This window comes from Capricornis sumatraensis, chromosome 13 (assembly GCF_032405125.1).
Source record: "Capricornis sumatraensis isolate serow.1 chromosome 13, serow.2, whole genome shotgun sequence".
NCBI classification, from domain to species: Eukaryota; Metazoa; Chordata; class Mammalia; order Artiodactyla; family Bovidae; genus Capricornis; species Capricornis sumatraensis.
In genome coordinates, this window is record NC_091081.1 from 2,498,856 (window position 1) to 2,519,899 (window position 21,044).

A 21,044-nucleotide genomic window follows, 5' to 3' on the forward strand; every position below is an offset into this window, starting at 1 on the left:
GCTGCAGCTCCCTGCACGTGCTGTTAGGCAATGATGGCAACCCACCCTCATCTCTGCAGTGATGTAACCCTCCTTAACTACAGCATTTTGAACCAAGGAAATGGCTGCCTTGTCTCACAGAAAGTCCTTATAATTCTACTTCTGCCCAGCTTCCTGTGCCCTTGCATCAGTTTTCCTTATCTAGAGGAAATCCAGCCTGAGATTATGTGTGGCTTGAGAGAGAATTTTCTTAGTATTTTTTCCTTTACAAAGATAAACATTTCCCTACAGCACCTGAGTAGTTTCCAACGCAGCATATTTGTACTTAGATCTGTTTCCACTATCTAAAAATGACAAGGCTTGTCATTCAGTCCAACCTGCCACTCTCTCTTACAACCATTTATGCCATGTATGCTTTAGAGTCAAGAAATAATGTCCTGCCCTTTCTACACAGGTGAAATAGATGTTCAGAGAGGCTAAAGCATTTTCTACAGGGATCACGGAATCAGTTAGTGGCCAATCTACTTCAGATTCCAATCCAGTGTTCTTAAGTCTCATCCCCTCACGCGTCAGTCAGAGTCCCAGAAGACAAGAAGCAGCTCCAAAGGGTGTAAATGATATTAAGCGTGAGTGAAGAGATGGTTTACACAGGTGTGAGTAAGTTCAAAAGAAAATAAATTTAGAATGGTAAAGTGTTCAGAAAATGGCAATCGGAAATTGCTCACTGGAAGGCATTAGCATTCCCAGTGCTGGAGACACACAGGAAGAAACATCAATGATATTTGTCAGAGTTCAGTAGGAGCTGGGGCTGAGGAGAGGAAGACACTCAGCAGGAGGCAGAGTGTGGTGGGACTTGGCTACTGCCCGAGATGAGACATCAAAGACTCTCGTCCTCCCTCAGAGCTCCCACTGGTGCTTCCTGTTGCCTGAGTCCCACACCAAAGAAAGTCAGTAAAAGATCCCACGTGATTTCCTACCAAGGAGTTGGCTTCCACAGGCCGGGAGTGCAGGACAGATTTAGAGGTTAGGACTACAGGGTGAGGAACAAAACGAAAAGCCAGAACACTTTATTTAGGCCATACTTGTGAATTGATGATTCTGTTTTTCAAGGTATAATTCATACCACTAGAGATACGAATGACTCCCATTTAAAAGAATCTAATTAACACTTAACATTTCATCCTTGTGTAGTCTTACACATAAAATGAACGTACAACCTCAAATACTCGTAAAAATTTCAAGAGTCATGTTTTCTGGCCAACCAGTTATCTGCCGCCGCTGCTGCTGCTAAGTTGCTTCAGTCGTGTCCGACTCTGTGCAACCCCAGAGACAGCAGCCCACCAGGCTCCACTGTCCCTGGGATTCAGGCTCACTGTCCACACAAACCTATGTCCATCAAGTTGGTGATGCCATCCAACCATCTTATCCTGTGTCGTCCCCTTCTCCTCCTGCCCTCAATCTTTACCAGCATCAGGGTCTTTTCAAGTGAGTCACCTCTTCGCATCAAGCGGCCAAAGTATTGGAGTTTCAGCTTCACCGTCAGTGCCTCCAATGAACACCTGGGACTGATCTCCTTTAGGATGGACTGGTTGGATCTCCTTGCAGTCTAAAGGACTCTCAAGAGTCTTCTCCAAGATCACAGTTCAAAAACATCAATTCTTTGGTGCTCAGTTTTCTTTATAGTCCAATGCTTAAATCCATACATGACCACAGGAAAAACCATAGCCTTGACTAGATAAAACATTATTGCAAAATGTCTCTGCTTTTTAATATGCTATCTAAGTTGGTCATAACTTTCCTACCAAGGAGTAAGCGTCTTTTAATTTAATGGCTATAATCACCATCTGCAGTGATTTTGGAGCCCAGAAAAGTAAATTCAGCCACAGTTTCCACTGTTTCCCCATCAATTTCCCATGAAGTGATGGGACCAGATGCCATGATCTTCGTTTTCTGAATGTTGAGCTTTAAACCAACTTTTTCACTCTCTTCTTTTACTTTCATCAAGAGGCTTTTTAGTTCTTCACTTTCTGCCATAAGGGTGGTGTCATCTGCATATCTGAGGTTATTGATATTTCTCCCAGCAATCTTGATTCCAGCTTGTGGTTCCTCCAGGCCAGCATTTCTCATGATGTACTCTGCATATAAGTTAAACAAGCAGGGTGACAATATACAGCGTTGATGTACTCTTTTTCTTATTTGGAACAAGTCTGTTGTTCCTGATCTGCATATAGGTTTCTCAAGAGGCAGGTCAGGTGGACTGGTATTCCCATCTCTCTCAGAATTTTCCACAGTTTATTGTGATCCATACAGGCAAAGGCTTTGGCATAGTCAGTAAAGCAGAAATAGATGTTTTTCTGGAACTCTCTTGCTTTTTCGATGATCCAGTAAACGTTGGCAATTTGACCTCTGGTTCCTCTGTCTTTTCTAAAGCCAGCTTGAACATCTGGAAGTTCACGGTTCACATATTGCTAAAGCCTGGCTTGGAGAATTTTGAGCATTACTCTACTAGTGTACTTTCTTCAATTTGAGTCTGGATTTGGTAATAAGGAGTTCATGATCTGAGCCACAGTCAGCTCCTGGTCTTGTTTTTGCTGACTGTATAGAGATTCTCCATCTTTGGCTGCAAAGAATATAATCAATCTGATTTCGGTGTTGACCATCTGGTGATGTCCATGTGTAGAGTCTTCTCTTGTGTTGTTGGAAGAGGGTGTTTGCTATGAGCAGTGTGTTCTCTTGGCAGAACTCTATTAGCCTTTTCCCTCCTTCATTCTGTACTCCAAGGCCAAATTTGCCTGTTACTCCAGGTGTTTCTTGACTTCCTACTTTTACATTCCAATCCCCTATAATGAAAAGGACATCTTTTTTGGGTGTTATTTCTAGAAGATCTTGTAGGTCTTCATAGAACTGTTCAACTTCAGCTTCTTCAGCATTACTGGTCAGGGCATAGACTTGGATTACCATGATTGTTTTTGAGATTGCATCCAAGTACTGCATTTCAGACTCTTTTGTTGACTATGATGGCTACTCCATTTCTTCTAAGGGATTCCTGCCCACAGTAGTAGATATAATGGTCATTTGAGTTAAATTCACCCATTCCAGTCCATCTTAGTTCACTGATTCCTAGAATGTGATGTTCACTCTTGCCATCTCCTGTTTGACCACTTCCAATTTGCCTTGATTCATGGACCTAACATTCCAAATTTCTATGCAATATTGCTCTTTACAGCATTGAACCCTGCTTCTATCACCAGTCCCATACTGGGTGTTGTTTTTGCTTTGGCTCCATACCTTCAGTTTTTCTGGAGTTATTTCTCCATTGATCTCCAGTAGCATAATGGGCACCTACCAACCTGGGGAGTTCATCTTTCAGTGTCCTATCTTTTTGCCTTTTCATACTGTTCATGGGGTTCTCAAGGCAAGAATACTAAGTGGTTTGCCATTCCCTTCTCCAGTGGACCACATCCTGTGAGGCCTCTCCACTATGACCCGTCCATCTTGGGTGGCCCCACAAGGCATGGCTTAGTTTCATTGAGTTAGACAAGGCTGTGGTCCATGTGATCAGATTGGCTAGTTGTCTGTGATTGTAGTTTCAGTCTGTCTGCCCTCTGATCCCCTCTCTCAGTGCTTCCCGTCTTACTTGGGTTTCTCTTACCTTGGATGTGGGGTTTCTCTTCATGGTTGCTCCAGCAAAGCGCAGCTGCTGCTCCTTACCTCTCATTCAGGGTAGCTCCTCTCGGCCGTGCTCACACACTGTCGGTCCACTGCTCCAACAGAAAATACCCTTGCATCTCATCAAAGAAAAACGTTTTCTTACCAAACCCTTTATATCCTATAGGTCTTCAACACGATTTATCAATATTTCCTACCCTTTGTCTCTTAAACAGTGCTTTCTCATTTTATCGTCTGTATATTTCCACGAACCTAAAGGACTCTGGAGCTTCATTCTCTGCAATTTGTGTTACTAAGTAAGTATATTGAACTTGCATCTTGAAATACATACATATTCTCACCCTTCAAATTCTGATGAGATCCTTACCCATCCCCAAGAAAATGTGCCCCCCCCACCCCCGAACAATTGAGAATCACTAACCTAGAGTCCTTGGGTCACACAGGTGGAGAGCATTCAAGCTAAAGATATCTAGATTCATTTTGATAGCCCAATTTTCTTCTGCAAGTATTCCCAACACATTCTTCAGGAGGAGTTTCCCTCTGGCTTTCTGTGATTTGAACTAGACTAAGTCTGTTACACACATGTGTATCTGGTACAGCTGCTGGCTGCAGGAGTCCACATAAAAGCAGGAGAAAGACTTTCTTGTCCTGTCTGACCCATATGGTCTGGGGTCTTTATCTGCAGAATTCATGTATATAAAATGTAATGCCTGAAGGAGAGCTCTAGGTTGAGCTGTGGCCTTAACAATAGAAGCTTCTGGTTCTTCCTTTTCTTAGCCCTTTGAAATTTCATTCACCAAATATCTTTACACAACATCTGGTGTCTTCATCGATTCTTCCTAGTTTTTCTAATAAAATCTTCAAAAATTCATTTACTCTAAATATAGGTCACAAATATCCCAAAGTGTTGTCCACCACACTCTCCACCACCACCACCACCACCACCACCACACACACACAGACAATGGATTTGATTATAAGCAGTGATCAAAGTCTAACAAGCAAGGAGCAAGCCAAACATCAGTGGAAACTGATAAGATCTCCAAAAGAAAAAAGTCTTGGACATCAAATGCCCTGGATCTCTCTGACTCAATTTTTACTTTCCCATCTTAGATTTCCGGGATCTCTCTGTGCCATTACCAGGCCCAAATGCAAACCTCTTTTTTTCTATTTTTAAATGTTTTGAATTGTGTATCTTTTTTCAAGTATAACTAAATACAGCATTATATTAGTTTCAAGTGTGTGAGGTAGTGACTCAACATTTATATACATTACAAATTAATCACAATGTTAAGCCCAATAACATCTGTCACCACACAAGAGTTATTACAATATAATTGACTATATTTCCTAGGCTGTTCATAAAATCCATGACTTATTTATTTCATAACTGAAAGTTCATATTTCTAAATTCCCTTCACCTGCTTCACCCAACTGCCAACCGTCTTATCCTTTGGCTACCACCAGTTTGCTCTCTGAATCAATCACTCTGCTTCAGTTTTGGTTTTTGTTCATTTGTTTTGGTTTTTAGATTCACATATAAGTTAAATTATACAATATTTATCTTTCTCTGATTCATTTCACTTGCATAATACTCACTAGGTCCATCCATGTTGTTGCAAATAGTAAGATTTCCTTCCTTTTTATCACTGAGTTATATTCCTTTGTATACATATCATCTTTTTTATCCATTCATCTAATTATGGACACTTAGGTTGTATCCATATCTTGACTATTGTAAATAAGGCTGCAGTGAACATAAAGGTGTGTATATCTTTTCAAATGAGTGTTTTCATTTCTTCTGACAAATATCCAGAAGTGGAATTGTTGGATTATATGATAGCTCTATTTTTAATTTTTTGAGGAAAGTCTGTGTTTTCTATAGTGGCTGTGCAAATTTACATTCCCACCAACAGTGTACAAGAATTCTTTTTTTCTCCACATCTTTGCCAACACTGATTATTCATTGCCTTTTTAATAACAACCATAGCAACAAGTGTGAGGTGATATCTCATTGTGGTTTCTATTTGCATTTCCCTGATGTTTCATGATGAGCATTGTTTCATGTGTCTGTTGGCCATCTATATTTTTTCCTTTGAAAAATATCTTTGGTGGTCCTCTGCCCATTTCTAATCAGGTTTTTTATATTGAGGTATATCATTGTTGCTGTTTAGTTGCTAAGTACAGTACTGAATGGGAGAAAATATTTGCAAATGATATATCTGACAAGGGATTAATATTCAAAGTATATAAAAACTACATATATCAATGGGCCTCCCTTGGTGAAGGCAACGGCACCCCACTCCAGTACTCTTGCCTGGAAAATCCCATGGATGGAGGAGACTTGTAGGCTGCAGTCCATGGGGTCCACAAAGAGTCAGACAAGACTGAGCGACTTCACTTTCACTTTTCACTTTCATGCATTGGAGAAGGAAATGGCAACCCACTCCAGTGTTCTTGCCTGGCGAATCCCAGGGATGGCGGAGCCTGGTGGGCTCTCGTCTATGGGGTCGCACAGAGTCGGACACAACTGAAGCGACTTAGCAGCAGCAGCAGACTTCCCTTTAATTTTGTTGATGATTTCATCTGATATGCAAAAGCTTTTTAGTTCAATATTGTTTTGCTGGTTTATTTTGGCTTTTGTTGTCCTTGCCTGAGGAGATAAATCCAAAAAAAAAATTACTGAGGCTGATGTCAAAGAGTGTATGGTTAATATTTTCTTCTAGTTTTCTAGTATCAGATCTTACATTTGTCTTTAATCAATTTTGAGTTCATTTCATTTAATAGTGTAAGAAAGTGATCTAGATTCATTCTTTTGCAAATAGTTCTCTGGTCTTTCCAACAACATTTATTGAAGAGATTGTCTTTTCCTCATTGTATATTCTTGCCTCCTTTATCAAAAATTAATTGACGATATAAGCATGAGTTTATTTCAAGACTCTATTCTGTTCACTGATTTATGTGTCTGTTTTTGCGCTATTGCTAAGTCACTTCAGTCGTGTCCGACTCTGTGTGACCCCATAGACAGCAGCCCACCAGGCTCCCCCGCCCTGGGATTCTCCAGGCGAGAACACTGGAGTGGGTTGCATTTCCTTCTCCAATGCATGAAAGTGAAAAGTGAAAGTGAAGTCACTCAGTCATGTCCGACTTAGCGACCCCATGGACTGCAGCCTTCCAGGCTCCCCCATCCATGGGATTTTCCAGGCAAGAGTGCTGGAGTGGGTGCCATTGCCTTCTCTGTGGTTTTTGTGCTAGTACCATACAATTTTTATTACTATAAGCTTTGTGGCATAGTTTGAAATTAGGGAGCATAATATATCCAACTTTGTTCTTCTTTCTTAAGAATATTTTGACTATTTGAAGTATTATGTGTTTCCATGCAAAATTATAAAATTATTTGTTTTGTTTTATGAATAATGCCATTGGTATTTTGATAGCAATTACATTAAATCTGTAGATTGCTTTGGATAGTATGGCCATTGTAACAATATTAATCATTACAATCTATTGGCACTGCATGTCTTTCCCCTTACTTGTACCATCTTCAGTTTCTTTCATCAGTGTCTTATAGTTTTCAAAATACAGTCCTTCACCCCCTTGGTTAATGTATTATTTTTTGTGTAAATGTAAATGAAGTTGCTTTCTTAATTTCTCTTTCTGATAGCTCATCATTATTGTGTAGGAATACAATGAAATTCTGTTATTAACTAAGTGTCCTACAACCTTACTGAATTCATTTATTCTAATAGCTTTTTGGAAGAGTTTTTTGGGTTATCTATATATAATATTATGTCATCTGCAAAGTGGCAGTTTCACGTCTTCCTTTCCAGTTTGGATGTTTTCATCTCTTTATTTTCTGACTGCTATGACTAGGACTTCCAATACTATGTTGAATAAAATGGTGAGAGTGTGTCCTTGTCTTGTTTCTGACCTTAGAGGGAAATCTTTCAGTTTTTCACCATTGAGTATGATATAAGCTGTGGGTTTGTCATTTGTGGTCCTAATTAGTTTGAGATATGTTCCCTCTGGAGAGTTTTTATCATAAATTGGTGCTGAATTTTGTCAAAAGGTTTTTTTGCATCTATTGAGATGATATGTTGTGGATGGAAACAGTGTTTGATATGATTTCTTAAATTTATTAAGACTTATTTTGTGGCCTAATGTGATATTTCCTGGAGAATGTTTCATGTGCAGGTGAAAAGAATATGTATTTGGCTGCTTTGGGGCGGTATGTTCTCTATATATCAGTTAAAACTATCTAGTCCTATTTGTCACTTAAAATCAGTATTTCTTTGTTGCTTTTATCAGGAAAATCTGTCCATTGATAGAAGTGGGTATTAAAGTCTGTTATAATTGTTGTATTACTATCAACTTCTCCATTTATGTTTGTTAATATTTGCTTTATGTATTTAGGTGTTCCTATGTACAGTTATTTCAAACGCCTTGTTGGATTGATCCCTTTATCACCGAGTGATGCCCTGGAAGGGATGAAAAATTCTGACTGTCTGACCCTCCCAGGAGATACCATAGTCCTTGACTGAGAGCTGGGAGAAAAGAGCTCCCTGTTCATCACACCCACCTGAAATGCAATCAAATTCAGCTTGGGGAAGAGAGGAGGAAGTGACAGAGCAGTTCATGGCTCAGGTGCCAAAGATTCTTGCTATTCTCACCCAAATATAATAGATTTTCTTTCATAAATGTTTCTTCATTTGCTCGATGCTCTTAAGACAATTTCCAAAAGCTTTAAATGGTTGCTTTTTCAGTAATTTCCACTAGTTATGGTGACTTCACTGGGGAGCAGACCCACAGAGCTCCTCACAGCACATTTACAGAGTGAATCTTTCCTCTGGTCTGTTTTTACATGTGCTTGGGGACCCTGCCCCTCCACTGCAACAGAAGCTATGAGAGAAGAACCTAATGCTGAAATTTCAGATGGGAGCAGGTTTGGGGGTGGGTATTAGAGGCACCTTCTTAGGTCCCCAGAAATGACCAGTCTCAACCTAGATGAAAGTATACAGAGAAACTTTCCATCTCTTCAAGATGGATCTGGCACCCATGGTTCCACCTTAGGGTACCCCCAGTTTCCAGGAAATTGAGGACTGTGTTTCTCATAAAACATTTGCTAATAATCTTTTACTTTCAGATTGAGTGACTTTCCTGATATTTCACTAATCTATCACAGGAGCTGAAAGAGAAAGGAATGGAGGAAAGCAAAAATAATTAGAAGAAAGAGGGGAGAGCACACAAATAAAAACAAAATCGAAGGTTTCTAGTTTGCTGAAGTTTGTAAATGTAGCTGATTGGCAAATTGTTTTATGCACATCTAATTGTAGAAATTGAAATCCATATAAATCCCCAATATAATCTAAGGACTATCAGGTTTGCTTCTTAGGCCACTTGCCTTTACTGACCCCCATGTTGATCTCTCTTCCCCGCTATATGATTCCTTATACCAACACAAATTCATTTCTTATACCTAGTTAGAAAATTCTTTTACCAGTATTATCAGACTCCTGGCACATTGGTAGCTCCTGTAAATACTTTTCTGCTTTATCTCCAGAGATTTCAATATGACTAATTAATAAATTTTTGTTCATTACAATGTACAACATTTATCAGGGCTTAAAAGAAAACTACTAGCAATAGTCTAGACTAAAGTAATATGGATTAACTCACATTATCCCTGTTGCGTTGTTATGCTTAGTCACTTAGTTGTGTCTGACTCTTTGCAATCCCATGGACTGTCATCCACAAGGCTCCTCTGTCCATGGTGATTCTCCAGGCAAGAACATTGTATACTGGACTGGGTTGCCAGCCCTCCTCCAGGGGGTCTTCCCAACCCAGGGACTGAACCCAGGTCTCCCACATTACAGGCTGATTCTTTACTGTCTGAGCCACCAAGGAAGCCCCATGTTCCCCTTACTATTACTTAACATAAATTTAGCTTGCAGGTTGTTAGAGAATAATTTAATAAACTGAATCACAATAATTCAGTTTGGGCACTCTGAGTTAGAGATTCCTTAATTCCAATCCCACATTTGTAAATTTACTAACTCTGTGATCTTAAGTAAATTACTAAATCTCTTTAAACTCTGTCCTCACATTCATTTTGTAATAGATTGTATATAACAGTAGATTTGTGATAATAATAATTGCCAAAAATGCTTTTGAGCATTTACTGTGTGCCAAGAACTGATCTAAGTACTTTTCATAATGCTTATCATATGATTATCACCATGGTGACACATGATAAAAAAACTTTAAAAATAATTTTTATTATTAGCAGTGTTAGTGAATCAACTTAAATTTTAACTATCAATTAGAAAGAAGAAATAAAACAAGAGTCTATCACTTTTTATCACAATAAAAACTATCTTGTTGCTGTTGTTCAGTTGCTAAGTCATGTCCAGCTCTTTGTGACCTCATGGACTGCAGCACGCCAGACTTTCCTGCCCTTCACTATTTCTTGAAGTTTGCTCAAACTCATGTCCATTGAGTTGGTCTGTTGCCCTCTTCTCCTGCCTTCAGTCTCTCCCAGCATCAGGAAATTTTCCAATGAGTCAGCTCTTCACATCAAGTAGCCAAAGTATTGGAGCTTCAGATTCAGCATCAGTCCTTCCAGTGAATATTCAGGACTGATTTTCTTTAGGATTAACTGGTTTGATTTCCTTGCAGTGCAACGGACTCTCAAGAGTCTTCTCCAGCATAACAGTTTGAAGCATCAAATCTTCAGTGCTCAGCCTTCTTTATGGTCCAACTCTCATATCCATACATGACCACCAGAAAAACTATAGGTTTTATTATATGGACCTTTGTCAGCAAAGTGATGGCTTTACTTTTTAATACACTATCTAGATTTGTTAGAGCTTTTCTTCCAAGGAGCAAGTGTCTTTTACTTTCATGGCTACAGTCACCGTCTGCAGTGATTTTGGAACCCAGGAAAATAAAGCTTGTCTTATTTACCCTTTTCCCCCTTTTATTTGCCATGAAGCAATGGGACTAGATGCCATGATCTTAGTTTTTTGAATATTGTTTTAAGTCAGCTTTTTATTTTCCACTTTCACCCTCATCAAGAGACTCTTTAGTTCTTCTCTCTGCCATTAGAATGGCATCTTCTGCATATCTGAGGTTGATATTTCTCCTGGCAATCTTGATTCCAGCTTATTTATTTCCAAGTATGTTGTAGGAGTAATGAGGCAACATTTTACCAAAGAGATTTGAATAGTGCCATCTTTGACAATAATAAAAGGGAAGTCTTCATCTCTTTGTTGACTTAGCTCGGGCATAACTTTCTCTAAGAAGGTTCCCTCCTTTTAAATCCCCCATAATCACTGCCAACCTGTTCAGTTGTTCCCTTATCTTCTATGACTCTTCACACTCTATTTTAATAATCTTTTAAATAGGATTTCACTGAAGAATCAGCAGATGAATGCTCATTTTCAGTGCACTACTGATCAAAATTTTAATGAGAATCTGGGCCAGAATTTTTCGGAAGTTTCTTCCTACCCACAAGTTTCAGAAACAGACTTTAGATTTCACATGGAAAGTACTCAGTGGTTATGGCTGCCTGCCCACAAGAATCAAAACCCCAAACAAGATCCATTTGAAGTTCTTGTGTCCCAGGACAGCAGAGTGCCTGCTCCCTTTACCCAACCACATACCACAGTGTGTCAAAGGGTGTTTTCACTCCTAGTTGACGTGTTTTGTTTTGTTTTTTTATTCAATTCTGAAAGTGTAGAATGTTTTCTGTGGTTTAGGAGATGGCCAAGAGACTTTGTTTTGTTTGTAAATTATTCACCTCTAAATTTGTTGAAGTGATTTTCTAGATATATATTTTATTCGTCTGAAGGTTGGAATATTTGCAGATTGGATATGCTAGAAATCGAAGGAATAATTCAGTCAACAATTCACTTACTGGCTAGCTCAGTTTGAGGGAGCTCTCAAAATGCTTATGGTAAAGTAAACAATTAGATTGCATCCAATTTGGATAGTATTATACATGTAATTAATATTTTGGTGCCATTATGTGATTGATAGGTGTTGTAAGATATTTCCACTAGTAACAAAAAGTATCATTTCTTAAACAAGCAAAATGCTTTACTAACATGACATCATCTAATCCTTAACATCAATTCTAAAGCTGGTTATTAGCTTCACTAACAGACCTCTAAATTCTAGATAGATCTCTGCTAAAAGATATGCCATGACAAAAAATAACCTTACTAAACAGCCAATTAACTTAAGAGCTGAGGAGGAATTTCTGAGCAGCCATAATTTAGATGTAGATTGTTTTTGAGGAAAGCTACATTTTTTTTTTTCCTGGCACATTCTCTCTCATACCAGTTTGCTGGTATCCTACTTATTATAATGAATGACAGAACATCCACATGGAAATAACTCTGTATCAAATATAGAGAAAAAAATTCTATTTTTCAATTCTATTTAGATATTTCCACTAAATTAAAAATCAATTACTATATAGCAAGTGTTTATATATGTATTAATTCTACCTCTAATACTACACTACAAAAGAAGTATTATACCCATTTTATAGATTAGAAAAGCAAAACTCAGAGAAGTTGAATTACTTTCCCAAAGCAGCTAGCAAGCAGCAAACTCTAGACTTAATCCAGGTCTTCCTGGCTCCAGAGCCTTTCTTTTTCCACTACTGCACTGCCAATCCCCAAATGGGCTGCTTTCTCTTGGTATTTTGTTCTTAAAAATGCAACCTTTGGCTCCACAACCTAAGAACACAATGTTATATAAGAAGGTCATAATTCTAATACTTTCACAAGTTGTGAAACTATTTTCATTAGCAAATTCTGATAAAGGCTCCTCATGCTCCCAAAATGTTCCTATTTTATACATCCCTTCCATTTTCCTCCTCCACATTCTTCCCTCTGGTTAAGTCAAGGCTAGGCATGTTAAATTCCTGTGGCATAAAATCCTTACTAAAACCTTATGCAAAGTCTTCACCATAATTCCTAAGAAGTATTGAGAAATCCAATCACACATCAAGACTGATTTACTGGAGCTACTGGGTGGCTAGAATGGGAAGAGAGCATTTATCCAAAGACCAGCGCTAGACAGCTGGTCATTGTCTTTTCTGATTCTATTGATATGAGGGAGGAAAAGGATGATCAGCTGTCAAAATGTGAAAGGAAAAACAGATGTTAGAACTTCAGTGATGGAATGAAAACTGAGGAGAATGTAAGACAGCTTCAGCTGGAAAACGAAGGGGAACAACCATAGCATGAGCTGGAATAGCTCCTGGAGATGTTTCTAACACCTCCTCGTGGATTTGTATCTGGCTTAATTTTTTAATATGGTCATGTGCTAAGTCACTCCAGTCATGTCCAGCTCTTTTGTGATTCCCATGGATTGCAATCCACCAGGCTCCTCTGTCCATGGGATTCTCCTGGCAACAATACTGGAGTGGGTTGCCAAATATTGGCATGAATGTTCCCACAACTCTAGAGACAGGTATGAGGCCCAAATTTTCAGAACTTGGGAATCAGAGAAGTTAAGAAAATTATTAATATGACAGTCAGAAAGCATCTGTGTCAGAGTTCAAACCCAGGTTTATCTGAGAGCTCTCTTAACACCATCAGGTGTTATACACAAGATTATGACTTAATTATCACAGATAAACAGTAATGACAGCAGAGTGCAGGAGAAAGGCACAGACTGGAAGTCTCTCTTAAATGCATGTCCTTCAACAGCAGTTTAATTTTTAAAAAATTTTTCTAATCTGTACAATGCAGACAATAATACATGTAAGAACAGCTAAGTAAAGGCACTTAGCACCATGTCAGACACAAGGTAGCTTACATGGTGGTTTTATTTCCTGTCTTTAAAATATCTCTGAAATATATTTCATAACTTCATTAGAAGTTCCATCTAACTTAATATGTCTTTGCCTCAATTACATTTTGCCTTGTTCTGAAATTAGTATTGCTAATTGAGAAACTAAGAAATTGAGAGAGCAAGAAAAAATATATATATATGATAAGAAAATCTAAAGTTAACAGTGTATATAGAAGAAAAATGTGTAAATTTTCTGTTAGTATAGATGTACTTGAGTGAATTGATCAAAGCAATGTATTCCAGTGGCATTTGCCTTGAGGGATCTAAAAAGCAGAAACTTTAACTGGTGACTATATCACATGTTCCTTGAATTGTCAAACCCCGGGAGATGTTCTGATTGAAGGTGTTTCCCATTTGACACACTTGGCGTATGCCATTTGAGGTAACCAGAACTACAATCAAAAGCTCCAGTGATTGACAACAGTTGTTACCAGGACCTCTCTCAACAAAACATTACTTTTATAATAAACTCCATTATCTAACCATCATGTCAGGTGCTGACTCTTGAGGGCATGGCTTGGGCAAAAGAATATATTTTAATGGAAGAAAATAAGGCATTCTTTCTTCTCTGTCACATTTCCTAAACACCTTAGGCTTTTTTCATTAATAATTCAATGAGAATTTGGAGCAAACTCTTTATCTGATTTTCCAGGTATGATCCCAAAGAAGAAGAGAACACGAAATGTTTCCTAAAGTCTAGCCAATTATCTTCCCCTCATTGCTCACATTGCCTTGAATCCACAGGTACGAGGGTTGGTTTGAAAGCCCAGGAGCTTCCCAGGTGAACGTTGACATTAGCCCCTGTACACAGATGGCAAGGGGAGACAAAAGATGGAGGCGGAGCACTCCAGACTGGGGGAGCAGGCTTAATAAGTAAAGGAACTTACTTACAAGGTTTGTCGTGGGTGGGCCCAAGACCAGAAGGTCTCCACATCCACCTACCAGAATCATAAGAGTTTATAAGAGGCCTTGACTGGGTACAGACTTCTATTCAGTCGAGATGGTTTCAACACCACCTCACTCTCTCAAAGTTGCATCCCTGAAAATAGCTCCTAGTGTGAGAAGGGTGGGTGAAGGATATATTCCAGAGATGGAGGATGGAGTGAGGGACCCCTAGTTCCCCAGACCCAGTGGAGAGTCAACTGGCAGTCACACCTGTCGGTGACCTTCTCCAACAACGGTGTTCTAACACAACCATATAATAGCTCAAAGTAGGAGTAATCAAGGCTTCCTGTCACTTGCAGCTCTTACAGAGGGAAATACAAACAAAAAGACAGTGGTGCCATCTGTCCTGGCTCTGCAACAAGGTAGACATGAAGTTCAATTACAGGTGCATTATTCAATCTTCATATAGTACTTTGATGTTTCAAATAAAATCTGGTGTATAAAGGAAGAGAGTTCGTTCCACCTGGTACTATTCATTCAACACCACCGAAATACTAGTGCTCTGATGGCTGCTGGAAACATAGAGTGAACAAAATAAATATGGTTCCTGCTCTTATATAAACTTGCTATCCAGTGGGAGGGGCTTCCCTGGTTCAGTAGAAAGAACCTGCCTGCCATGCAAGAGAACCCAGGTTCAACCCCTGGATCAGAAAGATCCTCTGAAGAAAGAAATGGCAACCCACTCCAGTATTTTCGCCTGGGAAATCCCTTGCACAGAGAAACCTGGTGGGCTACAGTCCATGGGGTATGACTTAGCTACTGAGCCATCACCACTGTCCAGTGGGAGAGGCAAATTGGGTAAGAAATTACCGGTATGATAGCCTTCCCAGGTGGCTCAGTCGATAAAAGAATCTGCCCTCAATGCAGGAGACCCGGGTTTGATCCCTGGGTCAGGGAGATCCCCTGGAGAAGGGAACAGCAACCCACCCCAGTATTCTTGCCTGGAGAATTCCATGGACAGAGGAGCCTGATGGGCTACAGTTTGTGGGGTAGCAACTGACATATACACACATCAAAGGGAACATAAACAGTATTAATGCACACTGTAAGGATCTTGAAAGTGACAAAGAGGTGTCTGGAAAGAAGTGATTATTTCAACATCAAATTAAAGGATAAATAAGACGTGACAACATCAAGAGAGCAGGCTCCAGATAAAGGAAATAGTGCCCATGAAAGCTCATGATTAAGATGGGATAGAGCAGGAAGTTCAGTGTAGTTGGGGAAAATCAATTGAGATAAATGAGATATCATGATGGCAAAAGTATGAAGAGCCCACATCCTTGGCACCTAAGTCTTGATAAGGTATCCGAACTCGATACCACCAAAAATTTAAGAAATGCCATGATATGACCAGATTTGCATTCTTCACAATCATTTTGGCTATTAAGCTGTGAGAAAAGTGTGTTGAAGGGAGAAAAGTGGAATGAATGGAAAGGGATCAGGTGGAAGACTTCAGGGGAATCCAGACAGGACCCCGGAGCCCACAGGAAGAGAATGACAGTGGGGTTACAGGGAGGTGAGCAGCTGAAAGATGCTTGGGAAACAGAAAGAAGCCAAAGGATTTGGTGATTGATGGGATGTAGGAGGTGAGAGAAAGAGAAATCATGTCAGTCCCTGGTTGCAGGCTAAGCAACTGAGAGGATGGTGGAGCCACTCGCCAAACCAAGAAACTTGCAGAAAGAAGATGGTGTGAAAAAGAGAGTGAGGGATTTCACTTCACGCATAAGAAATTTGAAATGCTTGTAAAACGTCCAATAAGAGACATATCAAGGCAGTTGGATACACATGCCTTGAGGATCAGAAGCAAAGTCTGGGCTAGAAATACAGTTTTGGAATAAAAATTATGTCCAAAATCAAAGAGAGTGTAAAATTTTCCCATTCCCATCATATGACTCACCTGAAGAATATATTTAAATTATACATGTTCTTAAGCCTCCATCTCCAACATGCAGGATCAGAATCTCTAGGTCTTGTTAGATTCATTAGCTATAGTTCTTAATTACCTGGGGACTTTAAAAAATCCTTATCATCAGACCTCACCCTAGTCCAATTAACCAAAATTTATGAGGGTAGTATTCAGACATGAAGATTTTTTTTTAATTCCCCAGGTGGGTAGGCAGAAGTCAAGTGCTACAGCTCTAGGAATATGCCTGGTAATCTATAATTATGAAAGCATCCAGATTATACAATTATCAGTCACATTTCAGTGTCATGCTTTCAGGCACCTTCATTCAGGTCCCTGTTCAAAGAAGCATATTCTACCACCCTACCGAAACCAGAACTCACACCCAGCAGTATCTATCCTTTAGCCTTGCTCTACCTTCCTCCAGAGCACTTTTCATCTTCTCACTGGTATACTTTACTTTATTAGGTAACACTAATAAGTAAAGCATATACAAAATCTCACTCAAAAAACACGTGTGCCCCACGAGGGTAAGGACTTGGCCTATTCTTTCCGATATTTACTAGAGAATCCCAGCACCACTTCTAACAGTACCTGCCACTGACTAGTTGCTTAATCCACATCTGTGGAAGGAATAAGAAGGGCTTCCGAGCTCGAAGAGTAGATAGAGATGTTCCTTTCATTGAAACAGGAGAAAAGGGCCAGTCCAGATGCAAGTGATTTTGTAACCTTAGTGTTAGAAAAGTGAGGTTCTAGTTTGGCTTCTCATTGCAATATGAAATAGCTGTTTCTATAAGAAGTAAAAAGAAATCATGTGAGCAGGATGAGGTACAGGGTTGGAATTTGGAGATTTTTGATACGAATCGAGAATATGGCTAGGCAAATTACTCTGTTGTCAGGCAAGTTGAGGTTGGTCATAATGAATACAGTCTTGACCATCTGCCCCAAAGGCTGATTTTGCCCTACTCTGCTAAGTACCCTGGGTATAGTCATGGTGATCCCAAGCAGTTAGGATAATCTGAAGTTAAGGTTTTAATACATAGGTATGACAGAAGAATAAAGAGCAAGGGAGTTTGGCTCATCTGGATAACTGGGCTGTTAAATGGGACTTTTCCTTTTGACTCAGAAGTTGACAAATGGTCATAAAGATAAAAATAACCATTAAGTACCACCCATGGTCTAGAGAGACTCATAAAGCATATTCCATTGGGACTTCCAAGAATTTATAGAACTGGCTCTGCCACCCAAACTGTGACTCCATCACACCCAAGCAGTCTACACTGGCAAAAGAAAGAATCAAGAAGAATCCATGGAAGCAGGGGAACATTGATGCAGGGCAGAGAGTTGGGGCTTTTACTTTCTGTTATAGAAAGAGTGCTTCCAACCTTCACCCAGTGAGCCACAGGAGAAAAGCGCTAAGGAAACAGTTCATAGAGGCTGAGGTGTGTCTTCAAGAAGAGCACGTTATTCCACCGGTGGTTATGTAGTACACAGTGAACTTGCAGACCTAACTTACGTGCCTGCGTGCTTGGATGGGGGAAAGGCACGGGGAGGAGCAAGGACACAAGATGTCGTATTTGTGGCAGCAGACTTCTATTATCATTTGGCTTGACAAGGAAGCCTGAGTCTCCTGTGGTCAAATGGGTACCCAGACTTGAGCCATCTTACTAGAATCCCCCCTAATAAGACTTTAGGTTTGGGGAGAGGATCTGAGAAGCAAGTAGCTATAAAATATTCCATAGAGACAAAAGGCTGAAAGAGGGTTGGGAGTGCTCATTCTGGAGATAACTGGTAGTGGACAGAGACCCAGAAGGCTCCTCTGAAGGGCAAACACAGGCCCCCAATAAGAGGAGTAGCATTTGGGCACCATCATGCAGTGAGCGTTGACATTCAAGAGAGGATGCTCGTAGCACACATTAAGTGGAGACAAACTTTACCTCCTTTTTCTCTAGTTTTCATCCCCTAGCTGAACTCTGAAGAAGCTGAGTGAAAGCGTGGACATACTGTCTCTACAGTTCAAGTCCTAAGTTCTGACTTCAAGTTACAAAGGAAAAGGAATACTAAATTAGATTTAAGATTAATGTTTTCAAGTGGATTAAATTACACTGGACACGACTGGAGTATTCATGCTTATTCATGCTTGAAACAACCTAAAAGCAATAGGTTTTGTATAAGGTATGTGAAGGGACAGGAAAATAATATCCAATGGAACATAACTGAAAAATAAAGGAAAGTAAACTTGGAGTTCAGGCAGTTCATTAAACTGGGTATGTTACACAGACATGAAATCCAAAGTGAAAAGAAGAGAGTGAATATGAGGAGGTGCTGATGGATGGACGATCATAGAGGCTTCACAGCACTGTCATGAGGAAGCTGAAAAGAGCTCCAGTGGGGGTACTTGACTAGGTGAGCTGGAAACTGAAGAAGACTGGCCTGTAGAATTCAATGATCTCAAAGTAGTGACAGTTTGATTCAAGTCCAAGAACTTCAAGAGATCGAGTAGCTGAGATTAAAAGAAAATGATCATGAAGATGAAAAGGTCAAATAGCTGAGATAATGTTATATTTGTCATCAAACATGGATGCTTAAGACACCCAGAAGATGGTAGACACTGGGTTGGATATAAACACTGATGGCCCTCTGCTAAAGCTCCTACTGATCGGGGGGGGAGGAATCACAAGCTGGAATCAAGATTACCAGGAGAAATATCAATAACCTCAGATATGCAGATGACACCACCCTTATGGCAGAGAGTGAAGAGGAACTAAAAAGTCTCTTGATGAAAGTGAAAGAGGAGAGTGATAAAACTGGCTTAAACCTCAACATTCAGAAAACGAAGATCATGGCATCTGGTCCCATCACTTCATGGGAAATAGATGGGGAAACAGTGGAAACGGTGTCAGACTTTATTTTTGGGGGCTCCAAAATCACTGCAGATGGTGACTGCAGCCATGAAATTAAAAGATGCTTACTCCTTGGAAGGAAAGTTATGACCAACCTAGATAGCATATTCAAAAGCAGAGACATCACTTTGTCAACAAAGGTCCATTAGTCAAGGCTATGGTTTTTCCAGTAGTCATATATGGATGTGAGAGTTGGACTATAAAGAAAGCTGAGTGCCGAAGAATTGATGCTTTTGAACTGTGGTGTTGAAGACTCTTGAGAGTCCCTTGGACTGCAAGGAGATCCAACCAGTCCATCCTAAAGGAGATCAGTACTGGGTGTTCATTGGAAGGTCTGATGTTGAAGCTAAAACTCCAATACTTTGGCCACTTGATGGGAAGAGGTGACTCACTTGAAAAGACCCTGATGCTGGGAAAGATTGAGAGGAGGAGAAGGGGATGACAGAGGATGAGATGGTTGGATGGCATCACCCACTCAATGGACATGAGTTTGGGTGGGCTCTGGGAGCTGATGCTGGACAGGGAGGCCTGGCATGCTGCAGCTCATGGGGTCAGGAGCAAAGAATTGGACATGACTGAGTGACTGAACTGAACTGAACACAAGGAAAATACATGACAGTTATGGGAAGCGGGGTATGAGCCCCAAAGGATAAAGGAACTTTACAGAATAAAGGACTGTTGGCCTGGAAACAGTGCTGAGGAGTGAGGAGGACACGTCTCCACCCACCAACTCTCGGAGGCATATAGTCTCTCATGGGTATCTGCAGGGTCAAGCCAGGGGGTGCCAGGGTGGCACTCTGATTTGCAGAGACATCGGTAAACCACGTGAAGAGGGCTGAGCAGAGGACGTGACAAGGTCAGGTTTGCATTCTAGATAAATCACACTGGCCTGTGTACTTCTTTGACGGCTCCAAGGTAAAGATGCAAAAACAGTTGCTAAATGGTCATACCAATGGAATACAGAGCTCTTGACGCATCAGGTTTGCACCTGTCAACTACAAATTGGCACTTGTCTTTTACCTCTAGGATGACTGAATCACAAGGGCTGCTGCAGCTGCTGACTTCAGCGCCCCCTGAGAGAGTTCAGGGCGGAGAGCAGAAGTGAGGCAATTCTGTGTCTGGGGCAGGAGGAGGTGTGGGCTGGCAGAACGGGTCCTCAGATAGTCAGATACTTTCAGGAGCCGATATTTGAGCTCCATTATTATATCCCTTTATATCTAGAAAAGCACTAAAACCCTTCCTGATGATGACTGTTCCTCATGACTAGAAGAAAGCTTCACAAGACCAGCAGAATCCTTGCAGGAAAATATGTACTTGATTGCATAGACCCGACCCCCCCCCCCCCCCACTTCACCAAAATCACATATAACCTAGTTTTTTCCTCCTGCCACTCTGGAGTGGGTTCTCAGAGCTGAGGTGCTCTCAGGTAGGGCTCATTTTGCCCCAGATAAAGCTTAATTCACCTTCCCTGATAGTTCAGTTGATAATCCGCCTGCAATGCAGGAGACCCCAGTTCGATTCCTGGGTTGGGAAGATCCCCTGAAGGAGGGGTAGGCTACCCACTCCAGTATTCTTGGGCTTCCCTTGTGGCTCAGCAGGTAAAGAATCCGTCTGCCGTGTGGGATTCATGCCTGTCATCCATCTACCCACTCCAGTATTCTGGCCTGGAGAATTCCACGGACTGAGCGAATTTCACTTTCGCTTTCCACAATTCTCCTGTTGTACATTTTTTTAAGCCAACAAAGGCTACAGGAAAAAAAGGACCTTTTAAGAGACTG